A 20,375-nucleotide genomic window follows, 5' to 3' on the forward strand; every position below is an offset into this window, starting at 1 on the left:
TACAGCGGCCATTATCACCGTAATCACCACCATAAAAGGTTTGTAATAGTGGGTTTTATCATCAGTGAGTTGCCATTATTTATCGTCATATCATGGATTACTGAGAAAAAATGAGGTAGTTATGAGAAGGGAAAACTATACCTTGCCCATCCAAATGCACTTGACTTGATCTAGATGGCTTGGATCACTCAATTTTGTTGATTCTTATGCTAAAGATCTGTGGGCTACCAGATTACTTCTCACCTACTCCAAATGAGCCTGATTCCACCTACCTGTGTGTGGCTGCACTAATCTTGTACCATTGTGCTCCTTTTCCTAAGCAGCAAAATTTCAGGATCTATGTTCAAACCATTTGCTGGTTCCTGACCAATCTCAACCTTATCCATTCAGGCTTGGGACTGGTAGTACAACATCATCAACATTTTCGGCAGATGTAATGGAGGGAATATAATAAAGATTAGGAGCCCAAAATGTTTTACTGAGAACTAAGAAAAACCAAATTGTTAACATTGAAGGCTAATATTCTGTTTGGGGCCTTGGGCTATTGTTATTAGGTTTATATCTCTCTAAGTTGGTTTTCTAGCAGGAAACATTTATAAAAGGGGTTTTCTTATTGACACAAATGATTTTTAATTTTGCTTTAATGCGACAACGTATAATAATGATAAAACTCATTTTCAAGTTATTTTTGAAAACTCTATTTATCCTACATAAAGAACTTTTGGATATAAGAAAAAGGGTAATTAAAATTCACCCATAGAGGTGTCATTTGGACACTCAGTTTATAATGTGTTGCATAGAGTAGTTGTTTCCGACGTGGAATCTGGGAAAAATATATGCCACGTGAAGGTTACGTATGAATCTTATGAGGATGCTGATCAGGCCAAGACTTGATTCCATTTGATTTGCCGCTTCAGGCGATTCATTTGGGAGGCCACGCCCTGGGTCGTGATTTATTTATTTTTCCTTTTCCCTTTAATACCTTTGGTTGGAAGTATATATCAGGTCAGAAATTAGGGCATGCATGCGTATTTAAAACCTCTCCAATTCCCCAGAGGTGCACTGCGGTGCAGTTCAGGGCTGGGAGTTCCACATCTGATAGGCGTAACATCCAACGATCTGAGTTCGATTGACTTAATTTTTTTTTCTTCTTTTTGAGTGTTTTTTTGTCTCTTTGTTTTTGGCTGTGTTGTGAAACCAATAAAAGAAGCATAAAAAGAGTAGAAAGGAAAGTTTCGGGTAAATGTGTTTTAGAAGAGGAATGGATTTTCTATTGGCTGCATCCAAAAAGGAATTTCTTGACTACGTATTGGGGGAGTCATCGTTCTTTTTAGGTAAAAACAGCAAGAAAACTTTGGTAAAATATGTTTTATAAATAGACTGGATTTTTTGAAAACATCCAAAAACCAATATTTTGACGGGGATCAAGTTATCCGTCATTTATAGGGAAGGTGGAATCTTTTCACGTTAGGCATCGGTACCATTAGATGATCAAGGGGAGGGTAGTTTTGATTTTGTCAATTGGGGATGTGATTATGAAGTCATTTTATCTCTATGGGTGAAGGAAAACTTTCGTCTTTTGATGGTTATGAGTGTTTTTCATTTGAATTAAATGAGATCTCCTTTATTTACAATTTTCCCTTAGATTACCATGGAGAAGCCCAGCACCCTCCGCCTGATTGAATGGTTCTCAACTATGATAGTTCAATTTGAGAGGATCTACGTGGTTATGGTTTTATTATCAGAGTCCCTAGAAGTAACCCATCCCTTGCTCTAACTGGAGCCACCACCATCTCTAGCATTTTGTGGACTAAGATCCTTAAACATTAACAAAGGCCCTTGCTATGTTGAGCATATGGGTATCTAAAAGGTAGTTGTCAGACCTGATTCCCTCTCGGTCATCAAAGCTATATCGGGCTAGCAGCAGGCCCACTAGGCCACTTGGAACCTTCTTCAAGAGATCAACAAGCTTTCTCATCACTTCAGCGACATCGTTTTTTTGTTTTGTTTTAGAGAATCAAAATATTGTACTGACTGGCTTGCTGGTGTTACAAACAACATCAACAAGCACTCTTTTTTTATAAATAGCCTCCTCCTTCATTTGCATCTCCTTATTTGTATAGATGCTAGGGGGCATAACTTCATTAGGATATAAGTTTTATTTTTATATATATAATTCTTGGGGCATTGTTCTCTGTGCCGCAGTACAGGCTGCGCTCAGGCACATGGGGGTGGGCGCAATGACCACCTGCCCCCTGAGTGGCAGGTCTATGTGCCTGGGCGCAGCCTGCGCTGCGGCACAAAGAACATTCTCCCATAATTCTTTTCTTCTCAACAAGAAAAGAAAAAAACTCTATGGTATTTGTAAACTTTTTCTCTTTCATGTTTCTTTCTTCTTTTAGGGTTAGGGAGGGTAGAGATTTATAAAAAAATATGGGAAAGAGAAGGCGCGCCCTTGTGTGGGCGGTGTACACTGTCTGACCGGGTGGCGTTGTCTTTCCCTCCCTTTTTTAATACGAAAATATTGTTGGAGTTATTTGTTGGACACTCAGAGCTTGGTGAACGTTCACTGGACTGTTCAAGAATCGATGAATGTGGCCACACAAGAACCACTCGCCGCTCTGTCGATGGTTGAAAGGGTTCCAGAGATTTCTGTTGTAGCGTTCACCGAAAAGAGCTCGAAAATGTGCAATTTGGCACGCCCTCGGCAATGTCGTCGTCGGAGCTTAGCTTCAGGATGAAGGAGCGAACGAAGCAGACATCCAAGGTTCCTTCCACGTTCTTGCTCAGGCTGGCTGGTATCACCAAATGTAGAGGATCTTTTTTCGTGAACTATGAGGATGACCTTAGCAGCAAGGCGCATCTGGATAGCTGCCTCTGGCCGAATTGTAGAATGCTTCAACTGGAGCCAGTCTCTAGAAAGTGCATAAAAACAAAGAGTTCTCAACTCCGGTGATAGTTACAGGTAAAATTTTGAGTGAAAACCCTGAGAGAGGACTTTCTTTTCCGGTAGGAGCGCAAATCATGGCTAATAATTCCACAGAAAAAAACAAAACGGAAGAAGCTTTGCATAGACAAATTCAATCCGTAGAAACTTATGCATAGAACGATTGAGACTCATACATGTCCTTGAGGGAATATCAACACGAATTGAAACCCTCAGAGCTAGAGTTTGGTTAAACTTCTTTAGGGTTACAGGGAGTCTCACCGTTCGTAGAACCCCAATTTTGCTAGCAATTTGCATAACAATCTCCTTTGTATGAATATACATGGGAAGATCATAGATATAAACCCTGATTTCTATCCAATCGATGCATAAATGGTGAGATTGAGTAATCCTTTGACCATGGTTGCAGCCCAAATAAGGCATTGTTTCACCCACCATGGTCCTCACAATGTAGTAGGATCAACTTTACTTTGATTCACTAATTGTACTAGGTAAATATTGCCGCCAATTTGCTGTACCTCGAGGTTCTGGCAAAGCCCCAGACCATGGATAAGGCCTCTGAAACAATAGCAGCCGAGACCTTCTTTGTAGTGAACATCTTTCCAACCAGACAGTCCCAGTTTAAGTATTTGATAAAGCATGAATAAGTTAATCATCAAAAGTCGGAATGAGTTCTTGTGCTTATTAGAAAACTGCAATATCCGCATGAATACATTCTATATAGTTTTTTAATGTTGATGCATGGCACATGAATTTTTTGGTCCGTAAACTGGTTTCTCATCTTGATGTTTATGGATGATCTGTTTGATTCCCACGGTAGTGGTTTACATTCTATATCTTGTAATCCTTATTGTTTTGTTACTTTAGTTTTCTCTGACAATATCATAGTGATATTATCCTATATCACATTGTCTTGTTTGTTGTATCAGAATTTCAGGTTAGTTGGTATTGACATTCTTTAGTGGAAAATTAATTTTGGAATGGTTGTCTATTGGTTCTGGTCGTTTATTGTGGTTTTGTTACCTCATCGATATCTGTGACATTGTTTTCATTCAATTTCAATGTTTGTTCAGTTTCTCAATCTACTTTCTCCCATCTTGTTTTGGAGTTTCTTCTCTTTTGGGTCTTCGGGTTAACTTACCATTTTCTTAGAAGGGATATTGAGGGAATGCTTTTGTGAATCAGGCATAACCACCTGTAAATAGCTCGGGTTTTATAGTGTAGTTCCCAGATAAACACTGAGAGGGGGGGGGATCAGGGTCTCGAAATTCTTTTCAATTTTAGCTCGCAACTGTATTGCACTTGGTGTAACTGATGATCTGTAACTCACAACACACAAGAATTTGCCACAGAGCTTGCTTGTACAAACGATCTAATGTAGTCCTAGATAGGAGTAATCCCACTAGGAACCAGAGTAATGGGGTCACACACAAAGGCTGGCCGATTGGGTTAGGGTTTAGTAATTTAGGGCAAAACTAGGATTAGGGTTGGATATTGGGAAAGGGGTTTATAGGGTATTAATGGGCAGGTCTAGAGGGCTATTATGATATAAAAAGGTTAGGGTTTGGATGAGTTTTGAAATTCTGCAATTTTGGCAGAATTGAATTTTAGGTCAAAATTAGGGTTAAGTTAGGTTTAGGTTAGGGTTGTCTTATATGGTAATGATAGGCAGGTGTAGGGAAGTCTAATGGTATAGGTTTTATGATGTTTGAGTGAATGGAAGTAGGTTAGAAGAGTTGGACAGCAAGATAAGGTTATTGGAGACAATTCCTAATGGAGGTAGGAGTAGGGGATTCTAGGGTTTAAGGTGGTGGGGGTTTGATGAAACTTGGATCGAGTGTCAATAATGATGTAAGGGATGTATGCTGAAAGTTTGGTTTGAAACTAATGGAAAAATTTGTAGTTATGGAGGAATCCTAGTTAGGGTAGGAGCATAGTTAGTAAGTTCGGGAACGGCAACAATACGGGAACGGATACGTACGGCAGTCAAATGGACTGTACGGCAATAATACTTTTCAAATCCGGCGCAATAAAATGCTACGGAAATAATACAGTACGTGTTTAATACGTGTATAATACGGTTGCTCTGTAAAAATCCGAGAGCAAAAATACGGGCATATATTCCATGGAGTCCTTCAAGAACAATTCCAAGCATCATAAACTGAACAGAAAGCAGAAGAAAAGGCTCTGTAACTCTGTTTTGTAAGATCAACTGCGCGACTTTGATCACTTTAGAGCTCAGCCTCGTTTCAATTTCACCGAAATAGTACTAAGCAATGGGAGGATGTTTAAGCCCATAAATTATGATAAATGGAATTTTTTAAATGCTAAGAAAATCAACACCCAAGGCTTCAGCCTTTAGTGAAAAGTTCCTAGTTCAGATCTGCCTAGATTCACACTTCATTACAACAGTACAATCATGCCCCCAACCACGCAAATGAAGAAAGACATAGCAACAGAAGATATATCAGAAGTTACCCATGAGTCCGAGCCTACAATATTCCATTTTGAAATTATTCGACCAGCAGATAAATAAACTTATTCTTCATTAATGTGTACAAACTCTGTTTCTCTGCAAATTCAAAACAAACTTCTGCTTCACAGTGATAGCTGAAGGAAGCACAAGAAAAGGAGGAAAAACAAGGGGGATCCAACGAGCAACTACAGATCCGGAAAGTCTCAAGACTATTCCATCCAAATTTTATCTTGTTCAACTAGAAGATGATTAATATCAGTCTTCTGAACATGAAAGGATCCTTCATTAATATGCAGAATCTCTTCTCTTGTGAAAGGGAAAACAAATATGGAGATCAAATTCCAATATAAGAAACATAATCACCTATCTAGCAGGTGTACAATGATGCATAAAACATTGTCATAAATACCTTAAGTAATCCACTGCTGCAAGTGCACCGTTGTAGTCTCCGCCCTGAAGAAAGCAAGAAGTACCGCTACAATCTCCGGCCTGAAGAACGCAAGAAGCACGCTGCAATCCGCCCTGAAGAACGCAAGAAGAGGAAGAAGAGACAGAGAGGAATGTGGAGAGTGAGAACTAAGAAGCAGCCGTTGGACGATGGAGTTCCTTTCGTTTTCCGCTAGAGATGCCGAGAAGACGAGGGTTTGGTACTTTGGTTTGGTTTTGGTAAGTGGTAGATTTTAATTTTTTATTTTATCTAACGGTTAATATTATTAGATTGGTTTAACGGTTAAGATCGACTTTAGGTTTTTTTTTTTTAATATTTAAATAAACGTATTACAACTGTATAATACGCGTATTGTTCATGTATAATACATTAGGCCTTAAAGTCCACGTATTTATCCGACTCTGAAGTATTATACGCAATACGGTGATTTTTTCATTGAAACGTTCGGGTACGCGTGTTATACGCGTATAATACGCGTATTTACTAACTATGGGTAAGAGTGAGAAGAAGAAGGTTTAAACAAAGTTCAGATTCAAACTTACTGGATTTGAAGAGATCTTCAATGGCAGCAGCTTTGAAGATGAACAGTGGGGTCTCCCGATCTACGAGATGCAAGGAGATAAGTAGCAGCCCTCCCGATCTTCACGATACAAGGAGTTGATTGGAGATCCACCAATCCCTTCACCTTGATATTACTCACAAGGCACACTCACGATGGAGCAAAGGCAGCAACAAAGGCAGCAAGCATAAAGCTGAGTTTTTATTAATCAAATTCGTATTCAATGCTGGCCTCCCTTACAAACTTATTTTGAAGACTCAAAAATAGACTTAGACACTAAAAAGGAAAGGCCTAATCCTATCCCTAACCTATTAGCTAACTTAAACTGACTAGGAAACTGAAATAGACTCAAAATAGAGTCTTAATCCAGCCTAACTAAACAACTAAAAGAAAAACTAATAAAATCACTTAAATTGAACCATTGGTTGAACCGGTTCAATTTAAAACACCAAATAAAAAGCTAAGTATGGGAGCTAATCCCGTATGCAACCTATTTACCCATATTTTAGGCCCATAAAAGTGGCCTATTACATTAGAAACCCATGGGATCAAAGGCCTAACATGTATGTAACCCAACCTTAGACTTATTCCCAATGAAACAAGCCCTATTTGGTGATGAATCTGCATCACGATCACACACTATTCACATGCACATCCGAATTGCAACCACCATGTGGCCAGACATACCAGGTTGTGTAATGTGCACACCTATCCTGCAGCACACAACACTTCTAAATAAATGCAAGAACAATACACAAGATATACGTGGTTCGACAAGATGCCTACATCGACAGAGTAATAACCTACCCAGGGTTTTGTATTTGCTCAATACTGACTGTGTATTCAACTGCAACTACAGTCTAGGTGATGTAACACCTGCTTCCACCTAAGCACCCACTCATGCTAGGGCACCTAACCTTTTACAGTTAAACTCCCACTTAGCTGACAATATAAATAAATCAAATTCAAAGTAAATGCAAGTCCCACCCTCTTTCAATGCATGCCATAGATTCTTCTACACATTTCAATCTAGGTTAAATATAAAAGACTTGCTAATCTTAAAGTTACCTCCCTTGACAGTCTTGCTTAAAGTGGCTTTATAGAAATCTCTAGGTGGTACTGTAATCTTCAACTAACCTTAAAAAAGGGGAGACTTGAATCTTCAAGTACACTGACACAATGGCTCCCTTCTTGTATTCACTTGAGCAATACAAAGCTTTAAAGCTTCATAAATGCATAACCACAAGTGATGCTGAGTTCTTCTTCTTCAATGGAGCACAACCATCAACATTTTCACTTGAATGTGCCTTCAAACATTCTTCCAAAGGTAGTTGGAGGATTCAATGCTCTTGATGATCTTTCACACACACTTACAGAAGCTTCTTCCCCTGTTTCTTCTCACTGTTTGCAATGAATCTTCACCAAGTCTTCAATGATGGTACAACTACCCTTCAAGACTTTCAATATTGCTTCAATCCCATTGATGATGGTGGTAGATGAGTAGATTCAATGCTCACAATCACTCCTCCTCTCTTCCTTTTCTCCTTCTTTTCGTTTCTGGAAGAGATACTGAAAATGAACCCTAAGTTTCACTTAAAAAGCCCCCAAAACAACCCAAACTCGTGCTTGGTTCAGCAGCTCAAATTGGACCAGAATCAGTTTGGCAGATTGAACTTTTCTCAGTCCGACCAGCATAACTTTCTGTGTAAAAATGAAAATGACCTGATTCTTTTTGCATCTGAAAGAGGACTTAAAACCGAACTTTTAAGTACATTATAGCCTTCCTCAGATTCTGCTTGGATCATGCTCAAAATTTGATCCAAAGATTGGTGATCTGCAACGTCCTTCCGGTTTGATACATTGTTAGGACGGTCAGGTCAAGTGGTCGGCCATCAAAAGCGGTCAGCCAATAAAAGTGGTCGGCCAAAAGCCATACTTAGGGACACCTCTTTGTGTAGATATATACACAAAATTTGGATGCTTGAAGTAAAAGAGGCGATAAGAAAGATGAAAGTAGGCGAAGCCTTAGGCCTAGACGAGATCCCATTTGAAGTGTGGAAGAACGTAGAACCTTGTGGTCTATCCTGGCTAACCAAGTTGTTTAACAAGATTATGACCACTAGGAAAATGCCAAAGGAATGGAGGAGAAGCTTTATGGTCCCAATTCATAAAAACAAACGAGATATCCAGAATTTCTATTCATCCTTTGTTTTTTTTCCCCCTGGGGGTGGGGATTTAGATAGTGCATTCTAGCATTCATACCTCTAGAGTTTCTTCTTCTCAATTTAGATAACAGCCAATTTTCTTGTAAACAGTTCGCTTTTATGTCGTTGCTCTACTTTCCTTGGGGTAAAACATGAAGAATGAAGCAATGATGAAAATTTGAAGTACAGACCAGTTGGACCATAATTAGTACTCCAGATTATATGAATGATAGTTTAGCAGCAACGGAAATTTAAAACGTCATAGAATAACTTGAACTGACTGGAAGATGAGCATGTGTACACTAATGTACAAAAGTTGTTTGAGGAAAGTGAAGGGCTATGAATTTAGGCCCAAGCCTGTAAGCTTCAGTTCTTTCAAGCTCTCAATTGCATGAACTTTATCTGTCCAACAACTTTTGCATCAATACTTGTGTTGCTCTGGCACAATGACAGGATGGGTGAGGGAATTGGAAAAAACCGTTTCTTCTTTTTTTTTACAAGTGCGAGTTCACATTTTGATGGTGTGTGGTAAATTGGGCTGTGTTCTGAGTGCCTTCTACAATTTTACACAACTTTGCACCATAAAGTAGTGATCTCAGCATCCCTTACTTTTGCTTTGATCTTTTTTGCATATTTTCACTTACATTTTTCTAATCAGTATCTTCACCCAGGGACCAGGGTCATATAACCGAGTACATCCGGTTGACCGGTCAGCTCCAAATTCTGTTTTCCTGTTGGTTTTGGAAACCAAGCTATCCTAGTTTGTATGGTTATTCAGGTTTAGACGGTCACTAATGAGGTTTGCCATTGAAGTTAAGGAGTTCAATGATTTGGTATCTGCCAAAGTGGCCCAATTATTGGGTTTTGAGATTTCAAAGAGGACTAATTTGTGCCATGCTAGCACGATTTCTAGTTACATATAAAATTGCATTTGAATTGATGGATGATGTGCAGCTCAAAGAAGCTCACATGTTCCCAAACTTAAAACGGATAGGGTGATAAACACATGCAATTCAATGGGTTGTTTCTCATGCCCAAAGGTGGGGAGGCTTCTTTATTGTTTTCTGTGTAGTTGCAATTTTGGCCCAAAGGAGGGATTGTAATGGTATGCTATGATTACTCACCAGAGTTTATTCTGGATTACAGTTTGTGCATATTGGTTAAATCATAGCATATGGATTGAAATTTTTTTGAAAAACAACACCATGGCACACAACCCTGCCCCCTGCCCTCCTTGTGTGGGTCCCATAGCCACTGCGAACGGCTGAAACACATGATCCTGCCAGGCCGGCTGCCTCATGCCTTGTGCTCTCCTTGCCGTGCTGCTGCTACAAGTGCATGGCTGCATAGACATCATGACTGTCATGATACCTTAACTGGCTGCCATGGTGGCCTCTTGAGCTGACGTCCAGTGCTGTACTCATGTTGAGGCCTAGCCACATGAGCTGCAGCCTGTGCCTCTTGGCTGTTGGCCATGCATTAACCCCAATGCAGCCCAGCTGCTGCCCATGTATGCATTGCTGCATGCCATAAACCATACACATGACCATCACTTCATGCCATGCATGATTGTATCCATGCATGCCAACACCACATGCACCTCATCTACGATCAACTCATGCCACTTTACATTCTCACAAATGCACCATATAAAATCTGAAGTTTGCTACAAAGTCACCACCCACCCACCCCACCAACACCCCCCCCCCCCCCAAAAAAAAGAAAAAGAAAAAAAAAAAGAGAGAGATCGGGTCCATTGAACCATTTGGCCTTATCAGTTTGAGCAACAACTAAATTTATGATTTTGCTGGATTCATTGGGTCAAATTCGTATATCTGAACTCCTCTTCTGGCTGATCTCTGAGCTTATGCCAATGATATTAATCCTTTTGAAAATAAAAATGTTGAAATAGGCTTCTTACTGCTTACTCGATTGGGGTAAGCAGTCCTAGTTCCACTAGGATTGGTCCTACCTGTCCTAGCTTACTAGGATTAGTCCTAGTCGAGTAAGGGTGGTTAGTCCCACTTTATTTATGTTTCTTTTTCTTTATTTTTTATTCCTTTTATTGTTTTCCCCCAGCCGTGTCCTAGTTTGGGATTCCTAGTTGTATTAGGAATTCCTAGTAGGACTAGGACTGAGTTAAGTTTCTATTTTCAGTTGTAATTCTGTTCTTTATATAAACAGGGCCTGAATGATCGATTTATTCATTCAAGTATTCTCTACATCTCTCTTTTAACATGGTATCAGAGCTAGTCTCTCAGATCTAGCCTGGTTCCTAGCCCCCCACCCTCCTTCCATTATCACTCGATCTCCATCTCCCCCCCCCCCCACTCAACTCTCTTCACTTTTTCTGGTTTTTTCTCCACCTAGGGCAGATCTAATGAGGTGATTTGTAGATGCTGCCCTAATTTTTCACCTCAACAATTGATGATTTAAGAAGTTCTTTGATGGATAGCTGCTGCCCACACTTCTGCAAATTTTTGGAGTTCTCCCTTATTAAAGATCAGATTCTCTTACAATTACAGGCTGGTTTTCTTGGGATCCAACACTGCATCTAATGAGGTGATTTGTAGATGCTGCCCTAATTTTTCACCTCAACAATTGATGATTTAAGAAGTTCTTTGATGGATAGCTGCTGCCCACACTTCTGCAAATTTTTGGAGTTCTCCCTTATTAAAGATCAGATTCTCTTACAATTACAGGCTGGTTTTCTTGGGATCCAACACTGCAGGTTTTTCTGGACAGCTGCTGTCTCTGTTTCTCTTCCTAACATTGAGGCATATATCCATATCAATCTCCAGGTTTTTTTGAACAAATATTCAAGACCTGCTGCTTCTCGATCTGGTTTATTTCTCCTCTCTGCGTGGGCAGTTTTGTTGCACAGATCTGCATCAACTTTGAAGACAGATTCTGTAATTTTTTTTACGACTTGAAGACCCCTGAATCTCAATCGACTTCTCTTCTAGGGTTTCCTCAAAACCCTACCTATCGATTTTTATTTAGGGTTGGTTCTTGTTGCTACAGAAGGGACTCATCTTTCAGTTTTTATACTGTTTTGTCTGCAATATGGGGGACTCAGATGTAACCACGGCCAACTCTGGAATTGATTCTCAGCCATGGACAGAATTTCTCCCTTATGCTGCAGCTATTAAATTTGAGGGATCAAATTACCTCATCTGGGCCAGATCTATCTCCTTGACTGTGGCTGGTAGGGGATTCACTGGCCATCTTAGTGGCACCACCACACAGCCTACTGAAGAAGGTGCTGCCCGTACTAAATGGGCTGCCAATGATGCTATGGTGATGTCCTTTATTATGAATTCTATGACCACCGACCTCTCCATCAATATCTACTCCTCGACACGCTACCCGGATCCGGATCTGCAAGGGAACTTATGGCCGTTCAGTAATGATGCTCGGTGTATGACATCGGAAGACACTCCAACATACCACTCGCCAGAGCGTCTACTAAATACTATGCTGCCCTCAAGTGTTTATGGCAGCAATTGGATCACTATGCTAGGTTTTCACCTACTACTACTACTGACATCACTGTCTATCATTCCTATGTTGATAAGTTTCGGGTCTATGATTTCCTGGCTGGCCTCAATGATGATTATTATCCTATCCGGGTACAAGTCCTTGGTCGGATTCCTTTCCCCACTTCAGAGGAAACTTTTTCTTATGTTCACAGTGAAGAGACAAGAAGGGCTGCCATGATGATTACTCCCAAAGTTGAGAGATCAGCATTGCTGACTGCTGCCTCCACTCCGGTTACTTCTTTTGACAGTGTTGGTGCTACCACTACTAAAGAGCCTGTGAAATGTGAGCATTGTCACAAACCATATCACACGAAGGCTCAGTGTTGGAAATTACATGGCAAGCCTGTTGATTTTGAGGCCAAACGAGGACGTGCTAAGTCTAAAAGCAAAGCCAATCACACTGAAAGTGTAGCCCCAACTCCTACTGCTGACATCGGTTTCTCCCAGGAAGAACTCCAGGCTCTCCGTCGTATGTTAAACACATCCGCTGCTTCTACTACGTTTGCTGCCAATTCAGGTTCCTTCTTTGCCCGTACAGGTATTTCTTTCGCTGGTCATTGTGCATCGGTAGTATCCACTCCATGGATCATAGACTCCGGTGCTACTGATCACATGCCAGGTTCTTCTAGCCTTTTTGATACATATTCTTCTGCTTCTGGTAAGGATAAAGTCGAAATTGCTGATGGGTCCCTCTCCTCCATCTCAGGGAAAGGATCCATTGGTTATTCTCCTTCCCTTACCCTGTCATCTGTGTTGCATATTCCCAAATTTACAACTAACCTTCTTTCCATTAGCAGTATCACTAAATCCCTAAATTGTAAAGTGACCTTTTTTCCAACTCACTGTGTTTTTCAGAGCTGGACTCGGGAAGACGATTGGATCGGGTAAAGTGCATGGCGGATTGTACCGCTGATGGAGATCCTACACCTACTCGTCTTTACCTTCGACATCTTTCTCTTCGAAATACGTAAATGGCACTCTAGACTAGGCCATCCCCCCTTAGGAACTTTATCAAATTTATTTCCAGCATTAGTTAAAGATTGTAATAAGGAAGATTTTTTTTGTGAACCTTGTGTATTGGCTAAACAGACACGTTCAGCTTATCCTATTTCTAATAAGAGATCCTCTTCCTTATTTCATACTGTTCATATCTGATGTATGGGGGCCTAGTAGGAAAGCTTCCCCGATCGGCCATCGGTGGTATGTCACTTTCATTGATCGCTATTCTAGGTTCACTGGGTATACCTTATGCACACAAAAATGAAGTTTTTCTTGCTTTCAAGACTTTTATCAATTAATAAAGACCCAATTTCCTGCCACTCTTAAAATTTTGAGGAGTGACAATGGGAAAGAGTATATGGAAGGTCAGTTCCAACAATAACTTGCTGCCTATGGAATCCTCCATCAGACCAGCTGTGTTGACACTCCAGCCCAAAATGGTGTGCTGAGAGGAAAAATCGCCACCTCTTATGTTTGCTCGCAATGTCCCTTCCCTTTATTGGGGAGATGCAGTTCTTACTGCAACCTATTTAATTAATAGGTTGCCCAGTCGGGTTCTTCTTTCCAAGGCCCCTATTGAGCTATTACTTGGCTCTTCTTCCTTCATAGTCCCACCTAATGTGTTTGGCTGCGTTTGTTATGCCAGGGATACAAGGTCCCCTGGTAAACTTGACCCACGTAGTCTCCGCTGCATTTTCTTGGGTTACTCTGCTACCCAGAAGGGGTACAAGTGTTATTACCCTCATTCCCGCCGGACTTTTGTTAGCATGGATGTTGTTTTTCATGAACATGTTTCATATTATGTGTCCCCACCTCTTCATGGGGGAGTGTTAGTGAAGATGTGCTGACTATTGACTCTCCACCTCCACTTCAGTCTGTTTACCATGAGTCTGAACCAGTTCGGCTTGTCCCCAGTACTTCCCCTGACTCAGGGGGAGAGGTTCCTATACAGGGGGAGACTATCTCTATTCAAGAGGAGCAACCTACCCCGGTCCAGACTCCTATCCAGAGGACTATTAGTGAATTTCAGAGGAGGATTGATGACCGTATTGTGAAGACCTATGGAAGGAAACATAAGCAGGTTTAATCAACTGTTGCTCCAATACCCATCCAATTGTCGAACCCGGATCCAGAACCTGCCTCGCCACCTGGTAATATTCCTTCTCCTGAATTACCTATTGCTCTTCGCAAAGGTGTCAGGACTTGCACTCAGCATCCCATATCTCATGTTGTTTCTTATGACTCACTTTCCCCATCCTTTCATGCTTTTGTTTCCTCTCTTTCTTCTATTCGTATTCCTAACCATTGGCAGGAAGCTCTATCAGACGGAAAGTGGAAGGCAGCTATGATGGAAGAAATGGAGGCCTTGAAGAAAAATAACACATGGGAGCTTGTGGTTCTTCCACCTGGGAAGAAAATCGTTGGATGCAAATGGGTGTTTGTGGTGAAACAGAAGGTTGATGGCACTGTGGATAGGTATAAGGCACGGCTCGTGGCCAAGGGGTTTACTCAGACATACGACATTGATTACCAGGAAACTTTTGCACCTGTTGCAAAGTTGAATACTGTTCGTGTGTTATTATCTTGTGTAGTCAACCTTGGATGGGATTTGCAGCAGCTAGATGTAAAAAATGCCTTCCTAAATGGAGCACTGGATGAGGAGATGTATATGGACGTCCCACCAGGGTTCTCTTATGACAGAAACCAAGGAAAAGTGTGTAAACTGAAACGTGTACTTTATGGGCTGAAGCAGTCATCTCGAGTATGGTTTGGCCGGTTCCCCAAAGCTATGATTTCTGTGGGCTATAAGCAGAGTAATGCTGATCACATACTCTTTATAAAGAGGATTGGTGAAAAACTCACTGTTCTTATAGTCTACGTCGATGATATAGTAGTTACTGGTAATGATGGTGATGAGATCAAACGATTGAAGACCTTCCTTGGACAAGAATTTGAGATTAAAGATCTAGGGAAATTACGATACTTTCTTGGGATTGAAGTGGCCAGATCTTCTAAAGGCATTTTTCTCTCCCAGAGGAAGTATGTCCAAGACTTATTAGCTGAAACGGGGTTGCTAGGCTGCCATCCTTCAGATACTCCTATGGACCCTACTGTTCGACTCAAGGAGAAAGAAGGGGAGCCTGTTGATAAAGGTCGGTACCAAAGACTTGTAGGGAAGTTGATTTATCTCTCACACACTCGTCCTGACATTGCTGTCGCCGTGAATACTGTAAGCCAGTTTATGCATGATCCCTATTCTTCTCATATGGAGGTTGTTCTTCGTATCTTACACTATTTGAAGTCAGCTCCTGGAAAAGGAATTCTTTTGTCTACACATGGTCATCTACGGATAGAAGCATATACTGATTCTGATTGGGCTGGTTCTACCGATCGCAAGTCTATTTCTGGGTATTGCTCCTTTGTAGGTGGAAATCTTGTCACGTGGCGTAGCAAGAAGCAAAATGTTGTTGCCCGTTCTAGTGCCGAAGCTGAGTTTCGAGCTATGGCACAGGCTATTTGTGAGTTACTCTGGCTTAAAGGGTTGTTACAAGATCTTGGTGTTCCTATTCGTCTTCCTATGATGTTGTACTGTGACAACAAAGTTGCAATCAGTATAGCACACAATCCTGTACAGCATGATCGTACCAAGCATGTTGAGGTGGATAGGCATTTCATCAAAGAGAAGTTAGAAGATGGGCTGATTTGTATTCCTTTTGTGACATCTGCGGATCAACTTGCTGATATCTTCACCAAGGGATTGTCTGAAAAATTGTTTCATCCCAATTTAGTCAAGTTGGGCATGATCGACATCTTTGCTCCAACTTGAGGGGGAGTGTTGAAATAGGCTACTTACTGCTTACCCGATTGGGGTAAGCAGTCCTAGTTCCACTAGGATTGGTCCTACCTGTCCTAGCTTACTAGGATTAGTCCTAGTCGAGTTAGGGTGGTTAGTCCCACTTTATTTATGTTTCTTTTTCTTTATTTTTTATTCCTTTTATTGTTTTTCCCCAGCCGAGTCCTAGTTTGGGATTCCTAGTTGTATTAGGAATTCCTAGTAGGACTAGGACTGAGTTAAGTTTCTATTTTCAGTTGTAATTCTGTTCTTTATATAAACAGGGTCTGAATGATCGATTTATTCATTCAAGCATTCTCTACATCTCTCTTTTAACAAAAAATATCACCATTTATCTCTATAGTTGTATCTTGTTGGTAGTGGTTACATTTTTTCTCAAGATAAACAATAATTTTCTAGTTCTAGTTCCCATTGATATGCATTGTTATCTCTTGACAATTGGCACAAGTTATTTCACAGGATACATGGTGAATTTTTTACAACGGTAGTGTAATAAACATACTTTTCTATAATGTGCAAGATCTTTGTAGTTACACATTTTAATTTTAAATTTTCAGCGTTTTCAGGTATGCGAGAAAAATCATGATGTGATCCTTTGATTTGTTACATCCAGTGGCCCAAGAAGCAAAAGGATCATTAAATTTTCAAGGGAGTAAACAATATTTCTTTTCTATTACGGCATCTAGTGGAAAATTTGTTTTAATTACTGCATGTAAAAAGTTTGTCATAAAAAGATATGAGTTTTTTTTCCCCCCTGATGGTGACCCATGCTTACCATATTAAATTCTAATAGATAAACACAAAATAAATCACACATGTATGATTTTTCTTGTTTACTGAATTTATAATTTATATCACTGTTTTTTTCAGAATGTACATTTTTTTTTATGGCCAGAATTAGCCATTGAATTCTAATATTCATCCAGTTCTGAGAAAGCTTTTCCATACCTTGAATATGCTTATGGTATCTACTTATCTCAATTTGGTACTCTTACCATAATTATTTGTGTGGATCTAGTACTGTCATCACTGTTAGTCACTATTTCTTATTAATCAGTACTGGTGCTGAAAGTGCTTTTCTATTTTCTTTTCAATAAATATAAGAATGGTGTTTGAAGTTTGTCGTTGAGTTCTTCACAAATTTAATGTTCTTGTGCTAGAAAAATATTTTTCATTGCCGCTTCATGCCGACTTCAAGGCAGTTTTTGTCCTCTTCCCGGTGGTCTCTACAGTATCTGTTATAATGCTCTACTTAATTGTGGTGTGATTCTTGTTTCACATCATGTCAAGTCATTTCATTGTCTTTAAATTCATCGGCAATACTACATGATACAACAATATCTTAATTCTCTAGTATTATATAGCTGATTGGAAGATCACAACTTCTTTTATGTCGTGATTTGATTTTCTGGGTGACCCTCTCAAGTTTTGCATTTGATGCGAAAATTGAACTTTACTCTCACAGTACATGTAAAAGCCACTGAAGATAACTGAAACAACTCATTTTCTTAGTCTTGTAATTGTAAGAAGGTAACTGCAACCTCCTAAGAATCAATATGATAGCAACTTGCCTCAATTCTGATGTACTTGAGTTTTTAAATCCCAACAGTTGAACTCAAAGGTTGTTCTTTAAGGTACAAAAAATAACAAAACAGATTCTGCAAGACAGACTTGTGACAAATCAACACATCCAATAGCTAACTTTGGAGTTTATCTTATTATGTACGGGTTCCAACAATGTCCCCTGTTTTCTAGGTTGAACTTATAAGCTGACTGCCAATTAGGAAGTTAAAAGTGTTGAACTGATGTAACTAGAAGTAACTCTTCCACATCCGAGTCATAAATAAATGTTCTCTCTTCCTTCATGAACCCCTAAATGATCCATCATTTTGGATCAACTATCTCTATTCAACTCTTATCAGATGCCATTAGAAACCTATGTTACTTGGACAACAGCAATGCACAGAACTTGGGTGTTCCAAGGATTCCATTTCCTGCATTCTCATTGGCTTACGCAGTGTGGGACATGATTGCAGTACATAATTTGAGGTGTCCAATGTGGGCAACCAATGTTCCAATGACACACAAAGGAATCTATAAACTATCTGTACCGTCCCATGATTGCTGCTTTGAGCCATGTAAATTATTTGAAGAAGTCCTGCAGTCAGATAGGATATTTTTGGATGTTAAATTTAGTAGGATAAATTGTGTACTATTTTAGGTTGTTCTCTGTGGAAGAGGGGGCAATTTGTAAACTAAATTGTCCTGATTGACAGGGAAGACCAAATGGATGAACAATGAACACCAAACTTTATACAGACATCTTAGAAACTGCTTTTGAAGAGTTTTAATAGATCTAAGGGGTAAGTCAACTTGCTGATAAATTAGGCATTTATTTATGACAGATGTAATAAAGGGGGGGGGGGGGGATCTCAAACCATCAAGTAGTTTCTTACTAAAGAAAACTAATTAATTGCCATATGATCATTTTATTTCTCTAGATTACAGGTGATGCAGAAAGCAGTTTCATATTGTATATATAGATTATACACTTGAACAATCAAATATTAAAATTAAAAAAAACAGAATGAAATGCGTTCATATATTAAAGAAGAAAGAAGGAAACATTATTCAGGGTACAAGTCAGTTTAATTATGCTGAAATGCCGTGTTCCTCAACTACTTTGAGGAGGATCATTTTAGTACAACTAAGCCATTTGACCAAGTCTCTTGTATTTATACTACACAAGTAGATCTTTTTTTCTTCTTTCCCTTTAAGTATACACAAGTAGCTCATTGAGGATCAGGCTCTAGATTTTAGTTTTGAGATTCCACAAGATATACACCTGCGCATGGGATTATAGACAAAAGTGCAACTTTTATTTTATGGAACAGAATACATAAATATCTACGAATTTGTCATGTTAGCTTAGCAGACATTATTGGATTCTGTGCATTTTCTATGAAATATAAATTTTGCTTCTCACCCCCAACCTGAGAAAGAAAGAGAGAACCCAGAGCATTAAAAAAGGGAGAACCAGAGCTTAATCTTTAGAGCTGGAAGAGAAACAACTAAGGATAACTGGAGAGCATGTCCTTAAGCCCACTTGTATTATTCATGAGTAGGTTCTGTTAGGTACCAAACAAATAAAGATTCAAGTCAATGAGCTTACAGACAAACTAAATCTTTTAAGAACTCCCTATCTCCCCCAGCCAACAACATTACAAAAATATTGCAAATGCCACCAAATTTAACTAGTGCAGGAAGAAGATCAAGAGAAATAGAATTAAGAGTTAAGGCACCCCATAAGAAGAACTAATACCTTGCTTTAGCCTTTTCTATTCATTATTAGAGGTGACAGGTTGGGTTTAGGATCATCTTAGTGCCTTATTCGTGGGTGAATTAAAAAGCAATATATTCCTCCCAAGAAATTTGGATTGTGATAGATGCAAATCTTAGAAATATATGAGACCCAGCAATGGATTACAATATCTTAATAGTTATGATTCATGGCTGATTGATAATTTTAAACAATATGATATGTTTCCCTTCATCATATGCAGGGTCATTGCTAGTGCATGTGTAATCAATCTCTCATTATTAACAACCAGTAAGTTACATTAACTTCACCTCATCTTGATGGGGAGCAGTCATTTGAGAAAATTCAGTGGACACATCGATCCACAGTAACATTATATGTAATGCTAAATTTTCATATTGAGCAGGTCTAAGTGTTCTCATTGATCAAAAAGTAGTTCCCTTGTCATTAAATAGGTTGAATCATGACCAGCTTGGAGGACCCCATGGATCAACTTGTATACAAGGAAGGGGGGAAAAAAAAAAAGCAAGATCCTTTTGTGGAATAAACTGTCACATTTTTTTTTGGGAATTAAAATGATATAATAAAATTCCGGAGATTAAGGTGGATCTTAGTTGTTGGTCATAGTAAGGACAAGATGAAGACTCCTCGATAACAAAATGAGGAACCCAGTTCTCATTACATACAGGTCTTTTAACAGTATGGATTTCTTAATTACAGTGATTATTTAAAGGGTTTAAAAATAATTTTGTTTATGAAAAGAGTACTTCTTAGAGATCATGATTTATTCTAATTAATATAACATGAAACATGTGTTGATGGTTCGGAGGGAAGTTAGCTATAAGTTGGAAAAGATCAAAATAAGTGGCAACATCTTTTCTTCAATTCCATCTTAATGACTAATCTTTTCCAGAGGTTTTTGATTACTTAAATCAGGGGCAGCTAACCCCCAATCTAGTTTCTATATTCTTCATTTGTCTTTTTGTGCAAGTTTTTTTAAATACATAATCTATTGATAGCTAAATCT

Source organism: Telopea speciosissima, chromosome 4, assembly GCF_018873765.1.
Source record: "Telopea speciosissima isolate NSW1024214 ecotype Mountain lineage chromosome 4, Tspe_v1, whole genome shotgun sequence".
In the NCBI taxonomy this organism is placed as follows: domain Eukaryota; kingdom Viridiplantae; phylum Streptophyta; class Magnoliopsida; order Proteales; family Proteaceae; genus Telopea; species Telopea speciosissima.